Source organism: Prionailurus viverrinus, chromosome X (genome assembly GCF_022837055.1).
Source record: "Prionailurus viverrinus isolate Anna chromosome X, UM_Priviv_1.0, whole genome shotgun sequence".
NCBI lineage: Eukaryota > Metazoa > Chordata > Mammalia > Carnivora > Felidae > Prionailurus > Prionailurus viverrinus.
This window is the reverse complement of record NC_062579.1, coordinates 57,302,111-57,320,824: the sequence shown is the minus strand read 5'-3', so window position 1 is coordinate 57,320,824 and position 18,714 is coordinate 57,302,111. Positions and strand designations below refer to the sequence as shown.

The 18,714-nt window shown below is 37.6% G+C and overlaps 1 pseudogene; it reads left to right on the top strand.

The window, feature by feature from the left end:
* Nucleotides 1-62: 62 nt before the first annotated feature.
* LOC125156985 (telomere attrition and p53 response 1 protein-like) lies at nt 63-18,377 on the top strand (annotated as a pseudogene).
* The last annotated feature ends 337 nt before the right edge of the window (nt 18,378-18,714 follow it).

Genomic DNA, 18,714 nt, shown 5'->3' with positions numbered 1-18,714 from the left:
GTTGCGCTGTTACTTCCCACCTTGAGGATGTATGTTCTTTCCTTAAGGAAAACATTAGAGTGATGTTTTCTGCAGATAACAGAGTAAAAATAGGGTCAAGGGCATGTCAGTCTATGTTTGGGTTTACAAATATATTTGTGTCCACCAAAGAAGTATTAAAGTGTGAACTTTCACAAATTCAAAGGTCTTTTTCATGTAAGCTGAAAATATCATGGCAATCTACAATTATATGACAATATTGTGAAACACAGTTTCAGAAATCAAGGGAGAAGATGGCAGCATAGGGGGACGCTGGACTCACCACGTCCTGCTGATCACTTAATTTCCACCTACACCTGCCTAAATAACCCAGAAAACCACCAGAAGAAGAGCAGAATGGATTCTTCAGAGCCAAGTGCAGACGAGAGGCCCACGGAAGAGGGTAGGAAGGGTGGAGAGGCAGTGCGAGCTCCACGGACTGGCGGGAGGGAGCCAGGGCAGCGGGGCAGCCCACCGGCCAAGCAGAGCCCCTGAGTCTGGCTTGCAAAAGCGGACAGGACAGACGGAGTGTGTTCTGACAGCAAGCGGGACATGACATCTGGAAGGTTATAAGCTAACAGCTCTGCTTGGAAAACGGGAGGGCTGGAGGACAACGGAGGGAGAGTTGTTGAGCCCCGGCCAACAGAGCGCAGCTTGGCCGGGAACAAAGGCGCTCGCCAGCACCATCTCCCCTGCCCATCCCCCAGCCAAAGTCCCAAAGGGAACCAGTTCCTGCCAGGGAACTTGCTTGCACTGCGCAAACACCCAACACTATGCTTCTGCGGATCCATTCCTCCAGCGAGGGGTCTGACTCCCTCCTGGTGCCACAGGGCCCCTACAGAAGCGGATCACTGAAGGAAAAGCGAGCTGAGCCTGCCCCTCCTGCCCCTGTGCACCTTGCCGATCCACCCCAGCTAATACGCCAGATCCCTAGCACCACAAGCCTGGCAGTGTGCAAGTATCCCAGATGGGCCACACCACCCCACAGTGAATCCTGCCCCTAAGAGAGGGAAAGAGAAGGAACACACCAGTCTGACTGTGGTCCCAGCAGTGGGCTGGGGGCCGACATCAGTTCTGACTGCAGCCCTGCCCACCAACGCAAGTTATTCAAGACAACACAGAGGAAGTGCCCCGGACTTCTACACCACTCCAGGGACTATCCAAAATGACGAAAAAGAAGAATTCCTCTCAAAAAAATGTCCCAGAAATAACGACAGCTAACTAACTGATCAAAAATGATTTAAACAATATAACAAAGTGAATTTAGAATAATATTCATAAAATTAATCGCTGGGCTTGAAAACAGTATAAAGGAGAGCAGAGAATCTATTGCTACAGAGATCAAGGGACTAAGGAACAGCCAGGAGGAGCTAAAAAATGCTATTAATGATCTGCAAAATAAAATGGAGACGACCACGGCTTGGATTGAAGAGTCACAGGAGAGAATAGGTGAACTAGAAGATAAAATTATGGAAAAAGAAGAAGCTAAGAAAAAGAGAGATAAAAAATCTGGGAGTATTAAGGGAAAATTAGAGAACTAAGTGATGCACTAAAGAGAAATAATTTACGCATAATTGGTATTCCAGAGGAGGAAGAGAGAGGGAAAGAGGCTGGAAGTGTACTTGAAGAAATAATAGCTGAGAACTTCCTGGATCTGGGGAAGGAAAAAGGCATTGAAATCCAAGAGGCACAGAGAACTCCCTTCAGATGTAACTGAATCAATCTTCTGCACAACATATCATAGTGAAATTGACAAAATACAAGGATAAAGAGAAAATTCTGAAAGCAGCTAGGGATAAACGTGCTCTAACATATAAAGGGAGACCAATAAGACTCGAGACGGATCTCTCTACTGAAACTTGGCAGGCCAGAAAGGAATGGCAGGAGATCTTCAATGTGATGAACAGAAAAAATATGCAGCCGAAAATCGTTTATGCAGCAAGTCTGTCATTTAGAATAGAAGGAGAGACAAATGTCTTCCCAAACAAACAAAAACTGAAGGAATTCGTCACCACTAAACCAGCCCTACAAGAGATCCTAAGGGGGATCTTGTGAGATAAAGTACCAGAGACATTGCTACAAGCACAAAACCTACGGACATCACAAGGACTCTAAACCCATATCTTTCTATAATAACACTGAATGTAAATGGACTAAATGCATCAACCAAAAGACATAGGGTATCAGAGTGGACAAGAAAACAAGACCCATCTATTTGCTGTCCACAAGAGACTCATTTTAGACCTGAGGACACCTTCAGATTGAGAGTGAGGGGATGGAAAACTATTTGTCATGCCACTGGAAGTCAAAAGAAAGCTGGAGTAGCCACCGTTATATCAGACAAACTAGACTTTAAATTAGGGGTTGGAACAAGAGATGAAGAAGGGCATTATATAATAATCACAGGGTCTATCCATCAGGAAGAGCTAACAAGTATAAACGTCCATGCACCGAATACAGGAGCCCCCAGATATATAAAACAATTATTGACAAACATAAGCAACCTTATTGATAAGAATGTGGTAATTGCAGGGGACTTTAACACTCCACATACAGAAATGGATAGATCATCTACACACATGGTCAATAAAGAAACAAGGGCCCTGAATGATACATTGGATCACATGGACCTGACAGATATATTTAGAACTCTGCATCCCAAAGCAACAGGATATACTTTCTTCTTGAGTGCACATGGAACATTCTCCAAGATAGATCACATACTGGGTCACAAAACAGCCCTTCATAAGTATACAATAATTGAAATCATACCATGCATACTTTCAGACCACAATGCTATGAAGCTTGAAATCAACCACAGAAAAAAGTCTGGAAAACCTCCAAAAGCATGGAGGTTAAAGAAACCTTACTAAAGAATGAATGGGTCAACCAGGCAATTAGAGAAGAAATTAAAAAATATATGGAAACAAACGAAAATGAAAATACAACAATCCAAATGCTTTGGGATGCAGTGAAGGCAGTCCTGAGAGGAAAATACATTGCAATCCAGGCCTATCTCAAGAAACAATAAAAATCCCAAATACAAAATCTAACAGCACACCTAAAGGAACTAGAAGCAGAACAGCAAAGGCAGCCCAAACCCAGCAGAAGAAGAGAAATAATAAAGATCAGAGCAGAAATAAACAATATGGAATCTAAAAAAACTGTAGAGCAGATCAACAAAACCAAGAATGGGTTTTTTGAAAAAATAAACAAAATTGATAAACCTCTAGCCAGGCCTCTCAAAAAGAAAAGGGAGATGATGCAAATAGATAAAATCATGAATGAAAATGGAATTATTACAACCAATCCCTCAGAGATACAAGTAATTATCAGGGAATATTATGAAAAATTATATGCAAACAAACTGGACAACCTGGAAGAAAGGGACAAATTCCTAAACTCACACACGCTTCCAAAACTCACTCAGGAGGAAATAGAAAGCTTGAACAGGTGCATAACCAGCAAAGAAATTGAATCAGTCATCAAAAATCTCCCAACAAATAAGAGTCCAGGAACAGATGGCTTCCCAGGGAAGTTCTACCAGACGTTTAAAGCAGAGATAATACCTATTCTTCTCACGCTATTCCAAGAAATAGAAAGGGAAGGAAAACTTCCAGACTCATTCTGAAGCCAGTATTACTTTGATTCCTAAACCAGACAGAGACCCAGGGAAAAATGAGAACTACAGGCCAATATCCCTGATGAATATGGATGCAAAAATTCTCAATAAGATACTAGCAAATCGAGTTCAACAGCATATGAAGAGAATTATTCACCATGATCAAGTGGGATTCATTCCTGGGATGCAGGGCTGGTTCAACCTTCGCAAATCAATCAACGTGATGCATCATATTAATAAAAGAAAAGATAAGAACCATATGATCCTGTCAATCGATGCAGAAAAGGCATTTGTCAAAATTCAGCATTGTTTCTTAATAAAAGCCCTCGAGAAAGTAGGGATAGAAGGAACATACTTAAAGATCATAAAAGCCATTTATGAAAAGCCCACAGCTAACATCATCCTCAATGGGGAAAAACTGAGAACTTTTTCCCTGAGATCAGGAACACGACCGGGATGTCCACTCTCACCACTGTTGTTTAACATAGTGTTGGAAGTGCTAGCATCAGCAATCAGACAACAAAAGGAAATCAAAGGCATCAAAATTGGCAAAGAGGAAGTTAAGGTTTCACTTTTTGCAGATGACATGATATTATACATGGAAAATCCGATAGACTCCACCAAAAGTCTGCTAGAACTGATACATAAATTCAGCAAAGTTGCAGGATACAAAATCAATGTACAGAAATCAGTTGCATTCTTATACATTAATAATGAAGCAACAGAAAGACAAATAAAAAACTGATCCCATTCATAATTGCACCAAGAAGCACAAAATACCTAGGGATAAATCTAACCAAATATGTAAAAGATCTGTATGCTGAAAACTATAGAAAGCTTATGAAGGTAATTGAGGAAGATATAAAGAAATGGAAAACATTCCATGCTCATGAATTGGAAGAATAAATATTGTCAAAATGTCAATACTACCCAAAGCTATCTACACATTCAATGTAATCCCAATAAAAATTGCACCAGCATTCTTCTGAAACTAGAACAAGCAATCCTAAAATTTGTATGGAACCACAAAAGGCTCCGAATAGCCAAAGTAATTTTGAAGAAGAAGACCAAAGCAGGAGGCATCACAATCCCAGACTTTAGCCTCTACTACAAAGCTGTCATCATCAAGACAGCATGGCATTGGCACAAACACAGACACATAGACCAATGGAATAGAATAGAAACCCCAGAACTAGACCCACAAACGTATGGCCAACTCATCTTTGACAAAGCAGGAAAGAACATCCAATGGAAAAAAGACAGTCTCTTTAACAAATGGTGCTGGGAGAACTGGACAGAAACATGAAGAAGGTTGAAACTAGACCACTTTCTCACACCATTCACAAAAATAAACTCAAAATGGATAAAGGATCTGAATGTGAGACAGGAAACCATCAAAACCTTAGAGGAGAAAGCAGGAAAAGACCTCTCTGACCTCAGCCACAGCAATTTCTTACTTGACACATCCCCAAAGGAAGGGAATTAAAAGCAAAAATTAGCTACTGCGACCTCATGAAGATAAAAAGCTTCTGCACTACAAAGGAAACAATCAACAAAACTTAAAGGCAACCAACAGAATGGGAAAAGATATTTGCAAATGACATATCGGACAAAGGGCTAGTCTCCAAAATCTATAAAGAGCTCACCAAACTCCACACCTGAAAAACAAATAACCCAGTGAAGAAATGGGCAGAAAACATGAATAGACACTTCTCTAAAGAAGACATCCAGATGGCCAACAGGCACATGAAAAGATGCTCAACGTCGCTCCTTATCAGGGAAATACAAATCAAAACCACACTCAGATATCACCTCATTCCAGTCAGAGTGGCCAAAATGAACAAATCAGGAGACTATAGATGCTGGCGAGGATGTGGAGAAACGGGAACCCTCTTGCACTGTTGGTGGGAATGCAAATTGGTGCAGCCATTCTGGAAAGCAGTGTGGAGGTTCCTCAAACAATTAAAATAGCCCTACCCTATGACCCAGCAATAGCACTGCTAGGAATTTACCCAAGGGATACAGGAGTACTGATGCATAGGGGCACTTGTATCCCAATGTTTAGAGCAGCACTTTCAACAATAGCCAAATTATGGAAAGAGAGTAAATGTCCATGAACTGATGAATGAATAAAGAAATTGTGGTTTATATACACAATGGAGTACTGCGTGTCAATGAGAAAGAATGAAATATGGCCCTTTGTAGCAACGTGGATGGAACTGGACAGTGTTCTGCTAAGTGAAATAAGCCACAGAGAGAAAGACAGGTACCATATGTTTTCACTCTTATGTGGATCCTGAGAAACTTAACAGAAACCCATGGGGGAGGGGAAGGAAAAAAAAAAGAGGTTAGAGTGGAAGAGAGCCAAAACATAAGAGACTTTTAAAAACTGAGAACAAACTGAGGGTTGATGGGGGGTGGGAGGGAGGGGAGGGTGGGTGATGGGCATTGAGGAGGGCACCCTTGGGATAAGCACTGGGTGTTGTATGGAAACCAATTTGACAATAAATCATATATTGAAAAAAAAAGACATCAAAAAGATCACTGTTTTCGCAATAACCTCAGTCAGGTTTTCCCCTCAGTAGTTTCAGGAATAATCAAACTTGTAGAGATAACCAACAAGGAAGACCTCAGTGGTAAATTCATATATATATATATATATATATATATGTATGTATATATATATATTCCATATATATTCTATATGTATATTCCATATATTCCAACACTTTTGTAAGTTTCCACATTTTAGTGTTATAGTTGTCTCCATTTGCATTGTCATATTTTGAGATCTAGCTGAGTTCCAAATCATCAATGCTGGGAAAGAGAAAACTTAATCCATTTTAAAATGCAGTCTTATCAGGAATTAAGTGATTTCTGAGATGAGTCTGTAAATGGAAGGATGGAAGTTTGGAAAAAAATAGTGCAATGCAGATAAACTTTGACTCCTTCAGAATTTGAGGACAAAATTAGTCTTGTTTGTATGTCATGTTACTTCTCAAACACTTCTGTAACTTTAAAGATCTGTGTATATACAGAATTATGGTATCTTCAAACATTGACATTGGTCAAGACTATCCTTGCTACCATTTCAAACTACCAAAGTATGTGAAAAACTAGAGGGTATCTTGTGGTAGTTGCAGAAAAAGAGGCTATCTCTACCTCAGCTTTTGAGGCAAGTTCAGTGAAAATTTACTAATTTTGAATAGTTACATTCTTAACAATCATAATTGTTAGAAAGTTCTCCCCTTTAGTAGGTTAACATCTATATGCATGTCATTTTAACCTAATTTTGTTTATCAAAGTCAAGTAAGAATAAAGCTTGCCCCCTGTTGCACATGAAACTCTTTAATTATCTGAAGATGGCAATCCTGTCTCTCTCAAATCTTCCATTATCCAGGTTAAAAATTCATTCCTACCATGCAGAGTCCCTGTTATTGGTTTTCTTTTGGATCAGAACATTATTGCTTTTGGCCCAAAGCCACTACAATACAGTTTATTTTAACCCTTGAAAATGACAGTTTACCCAAATGCTTGATATCCTCAGGAAATATAACATGCCTCTGATTGTAGAAACAAAAAGGTAAATGGGATTTGACTACTTCCTTGTACTTTTTATTGCTTGCAAAGGTAGTTAGTTTGTTTCACATTTTATGGAATTAAAGGGAAATCGAGACACACTTAACATTAACTATTGAAACCAGCACAGAATCTAAGATAGTGCCTACTCAACCCAAAATACAACCAATTCAAAATTGTAAAAATTCAGTAAACACACACACAGCTCACACAGTGCAAACAATCTAACTGATGCCTTTGCGCCATGTGGTGCTTTCTGATAGACTGTATTTGCTGAAACTTAATTGCAGTCAAACAGCTCATTCAAATAAACAACTACTTTGTATGTTTTTTTTTTCCCACTGAGTTAACAATTTTGCTAAATCAGCCAGTTAGTCTAGGAAACTGTAAATAGATCCAACACTATCTGTTTTTGTGGGTTTTTTTTTGTTTATCCACTGAACTAACTAAAATAATTGAACTTGTGCTCTGTATACTCAGTTTAAATAAAAACTCATGTAAACTTGAACCAGAATTATTTTTGAAGCAAAATTTAGAAACCAGTTAACATACATGAAATCCTCCTGATCATAGTCAGTTTTGTTAAAATAATAATTACAAATCACTGAATGCTGGGGTGCCTGGGTGGCTCAGTCGGTTGAGTGTCCAACTTTGGCTCAGGTCATGATCTCATGGACCATGAGTTCGAGCCCCATGTCGGGCTCTGTGCTGACCACTCAGAGCCTGGAGCCTGCTTGAGATTCTGTGTCTCCCTCTCTCCCTCTCTGTCAAAAATAAACATTAAAAAAATCACTGAATGCCTATGTTGGACAAGGTGCTATACTAAGTCCTTTGTATACACTCTCTCAATATGTCCCTCCCAGCAGTCCTATACTACAGTAGAACATTGCCACTGTTTTATAGCTGGGGAAACTGAGGTCCCAAGAAAAGCAGCCCTCACTTCAAGAAGCCTTTCTTGACCTCTCCAAACCAGAGGTCACTTCTATAGCCTCACAGTATCCATAGTTCTGATCATTTTTTTAGCAAGAGTGCATTTAATACATTTAACGTGCTGTGGTTATTGCCTTTGTATGCAATCAATTTTGTTCCTCTAAATAGATTGCAATATCCTACATATGAAAGACTGATTCTCTTATTACTTTCTGTCCTCAATAGTAAAGTGTGTTGTAAAGTGTTTTGAACATATTAGGGATCCACTAAGTGTTTATTGAGTGAATGACTGAATATATGATGAATGGATGAATCGGGGAAAAATGTCCCGCTGAGAGAAAAGGGAAGGAGTGTGTGGGAAATTGGAATTTAGATGTGATGTTTCATTTGACCACCAGGTGTCACAAGTACACAAACTTTCAAATATTTTTAAACTATTTAACACGTTTGTTTTAAAATTCCATCAAGGGAGAAGTTATACTAAAAGAGAGAAGTATCGATAACATCCTATGTAATATCAGAAGAAGAGTCCTTTAAAGCTAATTTTAGAAAGTTTTAATTTACTCTATTCCTTTAGCCTCCATACTTTCTCATACAGATCTCTAAAAATTGTTTTCTAAATTCATTATAGATTCCTAGAGTATTAGAGCAGTTAAAGACCATCAAAATCTTCTGCTCCTGCCACTTTTTATAGATTAAAAAACCAAGTCCAAAAACAGGTAGATTAAATTTTCCAAATTAACAGATAAAATTACTTGCAAAGTTTGAACCAAGATCCTCTTGCCTTCCACTCAGACTAATTTTTATTTTTCCAGAAATTTCTAAGATGAAACCCATATTTTTGTGACTATCTGATAATAATACAAATCTTCAGAAATAAATCAATCCCAGATTTTGGAACAGTAAACTGAGCAGTGAATTATTAAAGCAAGAGGGATTAGGTATTTTCCCCCCTATATTCGAGGACACAGTGTTTTTAAAAAGCAGAATGAGTATTACTTGTTCCTAATAATAAGATTGTGTAAAAAATATGCTTAAAAGTCATCTTAAATTAGGTTGCTTTTAAGCTTTTGTTGTGTCTTTATTTAAGGAATATAGTTTCACATTAGAAAATAGAGAATAGCACAAACAAAATATATACATGTCTATCACCAATGTTTCCATTGCTAATATTTTGGTGTATAACATATTTTTTTATCCATGTCTATAGATCTATAAACGAATACATGTATGGATATTTTAACCAAATTTGATTCATATACATATACTATCTTATAATCGTAGTATATATTCAATCAAATTAATATGAATATGGTGTTTTATTATAAATAAACACTTGAATAATCATTTTAATGGATATTTAGAATTTCATGAGAATTATATAATTTATTTCACTAGTGGACATTGAGGTAGATTACCATTTTTAATTATTGGAAACAATGACTTGCTAAATATTGTTGTACACCCATCTTCACACATTTGAGGAACTATTTTCTTTGACTAAATTTTTAAAAGTGAAATTGCTAGGCTTTTGATGAGTAGTATCAAATTATCCTCCAGGAAATCATGACTAATTCTCTAAATTAATTCCTAAATTAATTCTCTTCCAGATACCAATATTAATACCCTTTCTCATAACATCACAATGTCAAATCTATTTGTTTTCCAAATATATCAAATTCTTTTCTGTACATTGATTTTGTATCCTGCAACTTTGCTGAATTCATGTATCAGTTCTATCAGACTTTTGGTGGAGTCTATCGGATTTTCCATGTATACTATCATGTCATCTGCAAAAAGCGAAAGCTTGACTTCATCTTTGCCAATTTTGATGCCCTTGATTTCCTTTTGTTGTCTGATTGCTGATGCTAGCACTTCCAGCACTATGTTAAACAACACCAGTGAGAGTGGGCCTACCTGTCGTGTTCCTGATCTCAGGGAAAAAGCTCTCAGTTTTTCCCCATTGAGGATGATGTTAGCTGTGGGCTTTTCATAAATGGCTTTTATGATCTTTAAGTATGTTCCTTCTCTCCCGACTTTCTCAAGGGTTTTTATTAAGAAAGGGTGCTGGATTTTGTCAAAGGCCTTTTCTGCATCGATTGACAGGATCATATGGTTCTTCTCTTTTTTTTTTGTTAATGTGATGTATCACGTTGATTGATTTGCGAATGTTGAACCAGCCCTGCATCCCAGGAATGAATCCCACTTGATCATGGTGAATAATTCTTTTTATATGCTGTTGAATTCGATTTGCTAGTATCTTATTGAGAATTTTTGCATCCATATTCATCAGGGATATTGGCCTGTAGTTCTCTTTTTTTAGTGGGTCTCTGTCTGGTTTAGGAATCAAAGTAATACTGGCTTCATAGAATGAGTCTGGAAGTTTTCCTTCCCTTTCGATTTCTTGGAATAGCTTGAGAAGGATAGGTATTATCTCTGCTTTAAACGTCTGGTAGAACTCCCCTGGAAAGCCATCTGGTCCTGGACTCTTATTTGTTGGGAGATTTTTGATAACCGATTCAATGTCTTCGCTGGTTATGGTTCTGTTCAAGCTTTCTAATTCCTCCTGATTGAGTTTTGGAAGAGTGTGGGTGTTCAGGAATTTGTCCATTTCTTCCAGGTTGTCCAATTTGTTGGCATATAATTTTTCATAGTATTCCCTGATAATTGTTTGTATCTCTGAGGGATTGTTTGTAATAATTCCATTTTCATTCATGATTTTATCTATTTGGGTCATCTCCCTTTTCTTTTTGAGAAGCCTGGCTAGAGGTTTGTCAATTTTGTTTAGTTTTTCCAAAAACCAACTCTTGGTTTCGTTGATCTGCTCTACAGTTTTTTTAGATTCTATATTGTTTATTTCTGCTCTGATCTTTATTATTTCTCTTCTTCTGCTAGATTTAGGCTGCCTTTGCTGTTCTGCTTCTAGTTCCTTTAGGTGTGCTGTTAGATTTTGTATTTGGGATTTTTCTTGTTTCTTGAGATAGGCCTGGATGGCAATGTATTTTCCTCTCAGGACTGCCTTTGCTGCATCCCAAAGCATTTGGATTGTTGTATTTTCATTTTCGTTTGTTTCCATATAGTTTTTAATTTCTTCTCTAATTGCCTGGTTGACCCACTCATTCGTTAGTAAGGTGTTCTTTAACCTCCATGCTTTTGGAGGTTTTCCAGACTTTTTTCTGTGGTTGATTTCAAGCTTCATAGCATTGTGGTCTGAAAGTATGCATGGTATAATTTCAATTCTTGTAAACTTATGAAGGGCTGTTTTGTGAAATCAGTTGCATTCTCATACAGAAACAATGAAGCAACAGAAAGACAAATAAAGAAACTGATCCCATTCACAATTGCACCAAGAAGCATAAAATACCTAGGAATAAATCTAACCAAAGATGTAAAGGATCTGTATGCTGAAAACTATAGAAAGCTTATGAAGGTAATTGAAGAAGATTTAAAGAAATGGAAAGACATTCCCTGATCATGGATTGGAAAAATAAATATTGTCAAAATGTCAATACTACCCAAAGCTATCTACACATTCAATGCAATCCCAATCAAAATTGCACCAGTATTCTTCTCGAAACTAGAACAAGCCATCCTAAAATTCATATGGAACCACAAAAGGCCCCGAATAGCCAAAGTAATTTTCAAGAAGAAGACCAAAGCAGAAGGCATCACAATCCCAGACTTTAGCCTCTACTACAAAGCCGTAATCATCAAGACAGCATGGTATTGGCACAAACACAGACACATAGACCAATGGAATAGAATAGAAACCCCAGAACTAGACCCACAAACGTATGGCCAACTCATCTTTGACAAAGCAGGAAAGAACATCCAATGGAAAAAAGACAGCCTCTTTAACAAATGGTGCTGGGAGAACTGGACAGAAACATGAAGAAGGTTGAAACTAGACCACTTTCTCACACCATTCACAAAAATAAACTCAAAATGGATAAAAGACCTAAATGTGAGACAGCAAACCATCAAAACCTTAGAGGAGAAAGCAGGAAAAGACCTCTCTGACCTCAGCCGTAGCAATCTCTTACTCGACACATCCCCAAAGGCAAGGGAATTAAAAGGAAAAGTGAATTACTGGGACCTTATGAAGATAAAAAGCTTCTGCACAGCAAAGGAAACAACCAACAAAACTAAAAGGCAACCAACAGAATGGGAAAATATATTTGCAAATGACATATCGGACAAAGGGCTAGTATCTAAAATGTATAAAGAGCTCACCAAACTCCACACCCGAAAAACAAAGAACCCAGTGAAGAAATGGGCAGAAAACATGAATAGACACTTCTCTAAAGAAGACATCCAGATGGCCAACAGGCACATGAAAAGATGTTCAGCGTCGCTCCTTATCAGGGAAATACAAATCAAAACCACACTCAGGTATCACCTCACGCCAGTCAGAGTGGCCAAAATGAACAAATCAGGAGACTATAGATGCTGGCGAGGATGTGGAGAAACGGGAACCCTCTTGCACTGTTGGTGGGAATGCAAATTGGTGCAGCCGCTCTGGAAAGCAGTGTGGAGGTTCCTCAGAAAAGTAAAAATAGCCCTACCCTATGACCCAGCAATAGCACTGCTAGGAATTTATCCAAGGGATACAGGAGTACTGATGCATAGGGGCACTTGTATCCCAATGTTCATAGCAGCACTCTCAATAATAGCCAAAATATGGAAAGAGCCTAAATGTCCATCAACTGATGAATGGATAAAGAAATTGTGGTTTATATACACAATGGAATATTACATGGCAATGAGAAAAAATGAAATATGTCCTTTTGTAGCAACGTGGATGGAACTGGAGAGTGCGATGCTAAGTGAAATAAGCCATACAGAGAAAGACAGATACCATATGGTTTCACTCTTATGTGGATCCTGAGAAACTTAACAGGAACCCATGGGGGAGGGGAAGGAAAAAAAAAAAGAAGTTAGAGTGGGAGAGAGCCAAAGCATAAGAAACTGTTAAAAACTGAGAACAAACTGAGGATTGATGGGGGGTGGGATGGAGGGGACGGTGGGTGATGGGTATTGAGGAGGGCACCTTTTGGGATGAGCACTGGGTGTTGTATGGAAACCAATTTGACAATAAATTTCAAAAAAAACCCCAAATATATCAAATTCTTTTTAGCTGAAGGAAGGAGTATGTTAGAATTTTAACTAATTATTTGACCTAACTCAGTAAATTTCTTTACCTAACCACAAACTCAGACAGAATTATTATTCCTACCTTAACCCAGTGGGTTTAAAACCTGAGCATGCCTCAGAATCATCTGGTGTGCTGTCCCACCCATAGTTTGATTTAGTAGCTCTGGGTTAGGGCCCAAGAATTTACATTTCAAATAAGTTTCAATGAAATCCAGGGACCACACATTGAAAACCACTATCCTAACATATTTTATCTCAGCAAAGATTGTGTTTTGTCTGAGAAACTAGTGTATTATCTCCTTGCAAATACTGTGAATCATTTAATTAATGCTATAGGCTAAATGTTTGAATGTTTATGTGTTCTCTGCCCCCCAGAGTCATATGTTGAAACCTAATCCTAAATGTGATAGTGTTTGGAGTGGAGCCTTTGGAAAGTAAAGTAATTAGGTCTTCAAAGTATTAATGCTTTGCTAAAAGAGACCCCAGGGAAATATCTTGCCCCTTCCACCAGTGAGAAGATGGCCATTTATAAGCCAAGAAGTAGACTTTAAACAGTCACCAAATCCAACAACATCTTGATCTTGCTGTCTCAACTTCTGGAACATTGAGAATTAAATGTTGTTTAAGACACCCAATCTGTGGTCTTTTTGTTATAGCAGCACAAATAGACTAAGACAATTATACATTCTTTTCCACCCTGCATGAGGAAATTCACAGACAGGTTTGTGATTTAACTTTCATAATGGTGTAGTATAGTCTGGCCTACTTACCTACATCTAATTATTTCTCCTGTCTTGAGCATGTGGGAAAAAAAGTGATAGTAAAACAAAACAGAAACAATAATAAAAATATTACATTATATTTAGGTTTTAGAAAACAATCAGGATTCCTATGTTTAAAAAAACTATAGTTATCTTAATTCTATAATGAAAAGCTTTTAAAAGCCTTTTTTTTTACCACAATAGAATTTTTAAAAAGTTTAATAAAATTATTCCTGAAGCATTCATATTCAACTGATTCAATTTAAAAACCATTACTAATTTTCAGAAAATATACTGTTTTATTACTTACATGAACAGTATTTCCCCAAATTCCAAAACTAATAAAAGACAAACCACATATTACAGAAAAGGAAACTATGTCATTTCAGAATCAATACTTTCTTCTTCAATGTCAGAAATTTGAAACCAGTAAGTTCAATCAAGGCAAAAATTGCATTTGTCTTAAGAATTTTCATTAGCTTTCGAAATCTTACTTTTGGGGTTATGACTCATTTTCATTTTTAAAGAAAAAAATATATTTCTGATGTTTTTCTCCTTCAGAAATTGGAGAGGCTTATAAATTTTCTACCACAACCACCTCTTTACAAGTTTGTTTCCCCTGAACCTCATATGTTTATTGATTTTTTTCCAAATATGATTTTAATTTAACATTCCAGATTTGTTTTTTTCTTAACAGTCAGTATGTTACAGTGGTTCAAACTATAGGCTTTGTAGTCAGACAGACCTGAATTTGAATCCAAATTCCTATGCTTATGGCTTTATTTCCAAAATAATCTGGTTCATATCTTCTTTCACTATACAGTGTATACCAATGTTGTGTACATTCAAAAAGGCAAGATAATATATGCAATGTGTGTATCTGCTACATAGTAATATTGCAAAAAAGACTATTATTCCAATTTATTTTGTGTATTTCTTCTGAGTCATGAAATAAAGTGAAATATAAATACATTTCAAAGCCCAGCTCAAGTTCTATGTACCCCTGACTTCTCTAGTCTTTGTTGATTTCTTGGGATTTCTGAAGTATCTAGCAATTTATAATACAATAGCATCAGTGTTTAATAACAATTAAATATACTGAGCATTTACTATGTGCCAGCTACTTTAGATATATCATATAATCTTCATGATAGTACTATAAGGAAGGGAGATACTGTCATTATGCTCATTTGACCAAGATATTATCAAACTCTTTTACTTATGCATTATTATCTCCTACTAATACATTATTTTATATTGTGTCTAGGGTGTGGATTATGTGTATGAGTACTTTGACAAAACACTTATTTCCACTAAGACACAGACTGCACCAGTAGTGGGCAGAGAATCTTACTCTGTCAATCCCACTGCAAGCATCCATGGCTTGATCACTAACTTTTTAGGATTTTCCCACTTTTCCTTCATAATTATACAGTTAGTTTATATTCTCCAAGAACTCTGACCTTTAAAATTGCTTTAAGGTAGATAACCCCATTCATTTTATTTAAAGCTTTCAGCCCTTCCTAAAATAATAGCTTTGCAAATGGCTTTTAGGTAGATGGTATTCTATTTAGACAAGATCACATCCTCTTTCCTCCAAATGCAGGACCATGAATGTTTCCTACTGCTGTCTGGCAATGCTACTGGTTTCAGCTAACAAAAGGCTTAGGAACAGAATAGTCTCACCACTATTGTGCTCCTTTGGCTATGCCTGAGTTCCTTGTTTCTTACTGAGGACAGAGCCAAACAAAATGGTTGCAGATTACTACTTCTTAAGAAAGGTTAACGACAAGAACTGTGGTTGAGTTGCCTGCTTATGTATGTCTCAATTCATTGGCCCCAATTATGAATTGTCCCAATTCATGGAAGGATTCTACCCATAGAAAATTAAAAAAAAACAAACAAACACGTGTCTCTTTACAATGACCTCACTGGGTGAAGTACAAAGTGGTAAAGTACCTGCCTGGGCATAAAGAGACTCACTGTTAATTGGATCTTGGAATGTGGTTAAAAATAAGCCTCTCTAATCATCTTTCTACTTCACCTGGATGCTTCCCAAATGAGAGAAAAAAGTACTATGTAAATCTCCCCAAGGCCAAGGGCACTGATGTTAGGGGAGAGCATGGAACAAATAAATTGTGGCACAGTGGGAAGGAGAGATGGGCATTGATAAGAATTTTTGACTACACTGACTTATCTTTCCAACCTCATTTCTATAGCTCTACACTTCACCACAATTCTCTACTCCAACCATGCTGAAGTATTCACATTTCCATGAAGGTGTGATGCATTCTGTTATACTGATGAATTTGCATAAATGGCTTATGCTCTTGGGCTTTTCTTTTCCCACTTTTCATGTAACTAACTTTCCTTTAGCTTCTAGTTTAGAATTATCTTCTGTAAACCTTTTCTTGAATTCTCTATAAGTCTGATTTAGGCACTTCTCTGTGCTTTTATAAGATCCTGTACTTCCCTTATCAAATGGATCATGCACTAGATATTACATACTGAGACATATATTGAATTTTCTTGACCAAGTGTACATCAAGAGAAATAGAACAGTTCCTAGCAAACATTAGATATTAAAATACACTTGTTTTAAGTTAAGGATGTGATAGAATTCTAGGTGCAAGATAAAAAATAAAACTGTTAGAAATTGGCAGTCAGCATCCCCATCCATCTTCTACCCAAATTACACCAGGTAAACCTACTTTTAACACTGTTCTGAAAACTTCTGATTCCATATGATATGGAATGAATCTACTCCATCCCATTATTCTTGATAAGTATGATTAAATTCTTGAATAAAACACATAAAACAAATGTCAGAAGACTCTAAAATGTGGAGAGAATAAAAAAGACTGGCTAGAGATCTCAAGACTTAGGGAACAACATGACATTGAATCTGTGTGTGTGTGTGTGTGTGTGTGCGTGTTGTCTCCTATATATCCTAGACTAGTCATTGTGGAATCCCACAGGTGAAAAAAGATTTCTGAAAAATTGCTGAAAATTTCCCAAATTTTGTACAATATATAAAACTACTAATTCAAGAACCGAGTTTACCTTAAATGGGTTAATGCAATTAAATGCACATAAAGACATGTCATAATTAACCTTCAGAAATCTAAAGACTAAAAATCTCACAAAGAAAAATAAAACAGAGATAAATAATACATTATCCATAGAAAAACAATGATTCAAATGACAGGAGATTTCTAATCTGAAATTGTGGAGACCAAAAAAAAAAAAATCCTTTGGGAATAACCAGGTGATGGTAACAAAGTTTACATGCTCTAAAATAATTGCTAATTAAAGTTCTTCAAACAGAAAGGAAATAACAATATAAATAATTTATGTCAAGAATAAAGAAACAGCCCGTCACAAGATGAGGAAGGAAGGCTGGGAGGCAGGCCCATTGCGCCCCGATCCAGCCTTGGTGTAGGGTTGGGAGGGGACATCTCCCCAGCCCTCTGTTCAGCCAGGGCTGCGCCTCTGGGCCCCCAGACCCCCATCATTCCAACACAACCCCCTTCCTGGAATCTTCACACTGAGTGTGGGATCCTGAAACCCTGCAACAAAATGGTGAAACCTAATGTGGCCATTCGAGATGAAACATAATGTGACCATTTAGAGTCATTGACACCCAAATCTCTCTCTCTCTCTCTCTCTCTCTCTCTCTCTCTCTCCCCTCCTTCTCATAATTCTCCTACCTCTCTCACTTTTTCTGACCAAGTGCGTCATCAGCCAGGACTTTCTCTCTAGATTCCTTCCAAAATACAACCACTGCCATCACCATCCTCTACAAGTAAAGCGTGGATACCAATCAGTGGAGTTTTGATATTGGAATTCAGATTGGCCATCAGTGATGCAATGTGTTGGTTTGGGTTAAAGAGTGCAGAAGAACTATTCTTAGAGAAAATTTGATCAGCTTCCTGTGTGGAAAATTTCCTCCACTATGAAACTCTAGAGCTCCCCAAAGACTTACTGTAGTTTCCTCTAACTGAGCTACTTCAATGGAAACTAGCTCATCTGTAGAGGCTGATTAGTAACCCTTCTGGGAAGCTTTAGCTCTGCATGGTCTTAGTGGTACAATGGCTAGTATAAACATGTGTTCAGGTACCCCTGGCTCTCTTACACATGGAGCAGTGGATGGAATGCTGGTCAAATGGACTACATGATCTCAATTTGAACACTTTCATATCAGAAGAAATGGCTCTCCATTTGGACAATGGTGGAACTGAAAGGCATAACTTAGCCCAGTATGGTGCTGTTAGTAAGACTCACCAACTCACAAACACAACAGAATGATCTAAACTGCAAACATTTTCACACCCACCTTCAAGCTTGAAGGTCACTTGATCCCCAACATATACTATTATTGCAAAGGAAACATGAGGCCATCTTCCCTTGTTCACTGTTAAAGACAAGTGTATTCTATAGTGGTTGTCATAAAAGGAAGTTCTAGATATTTACACTAACTATGATAACTGGTAACTATGGCTTTCTTAGAACTATAAAGCTAGGGGCACCTGGTTGGCTCAGTTGGTTAAGCATGTGACTCTTGGTTTTGGTGCAGGTCATGATCTATTAGTGGGTTCAAGCCCCACAACAGGCTCTGCACTGACAATGTGGAGCCTGCTTGGTATTCTT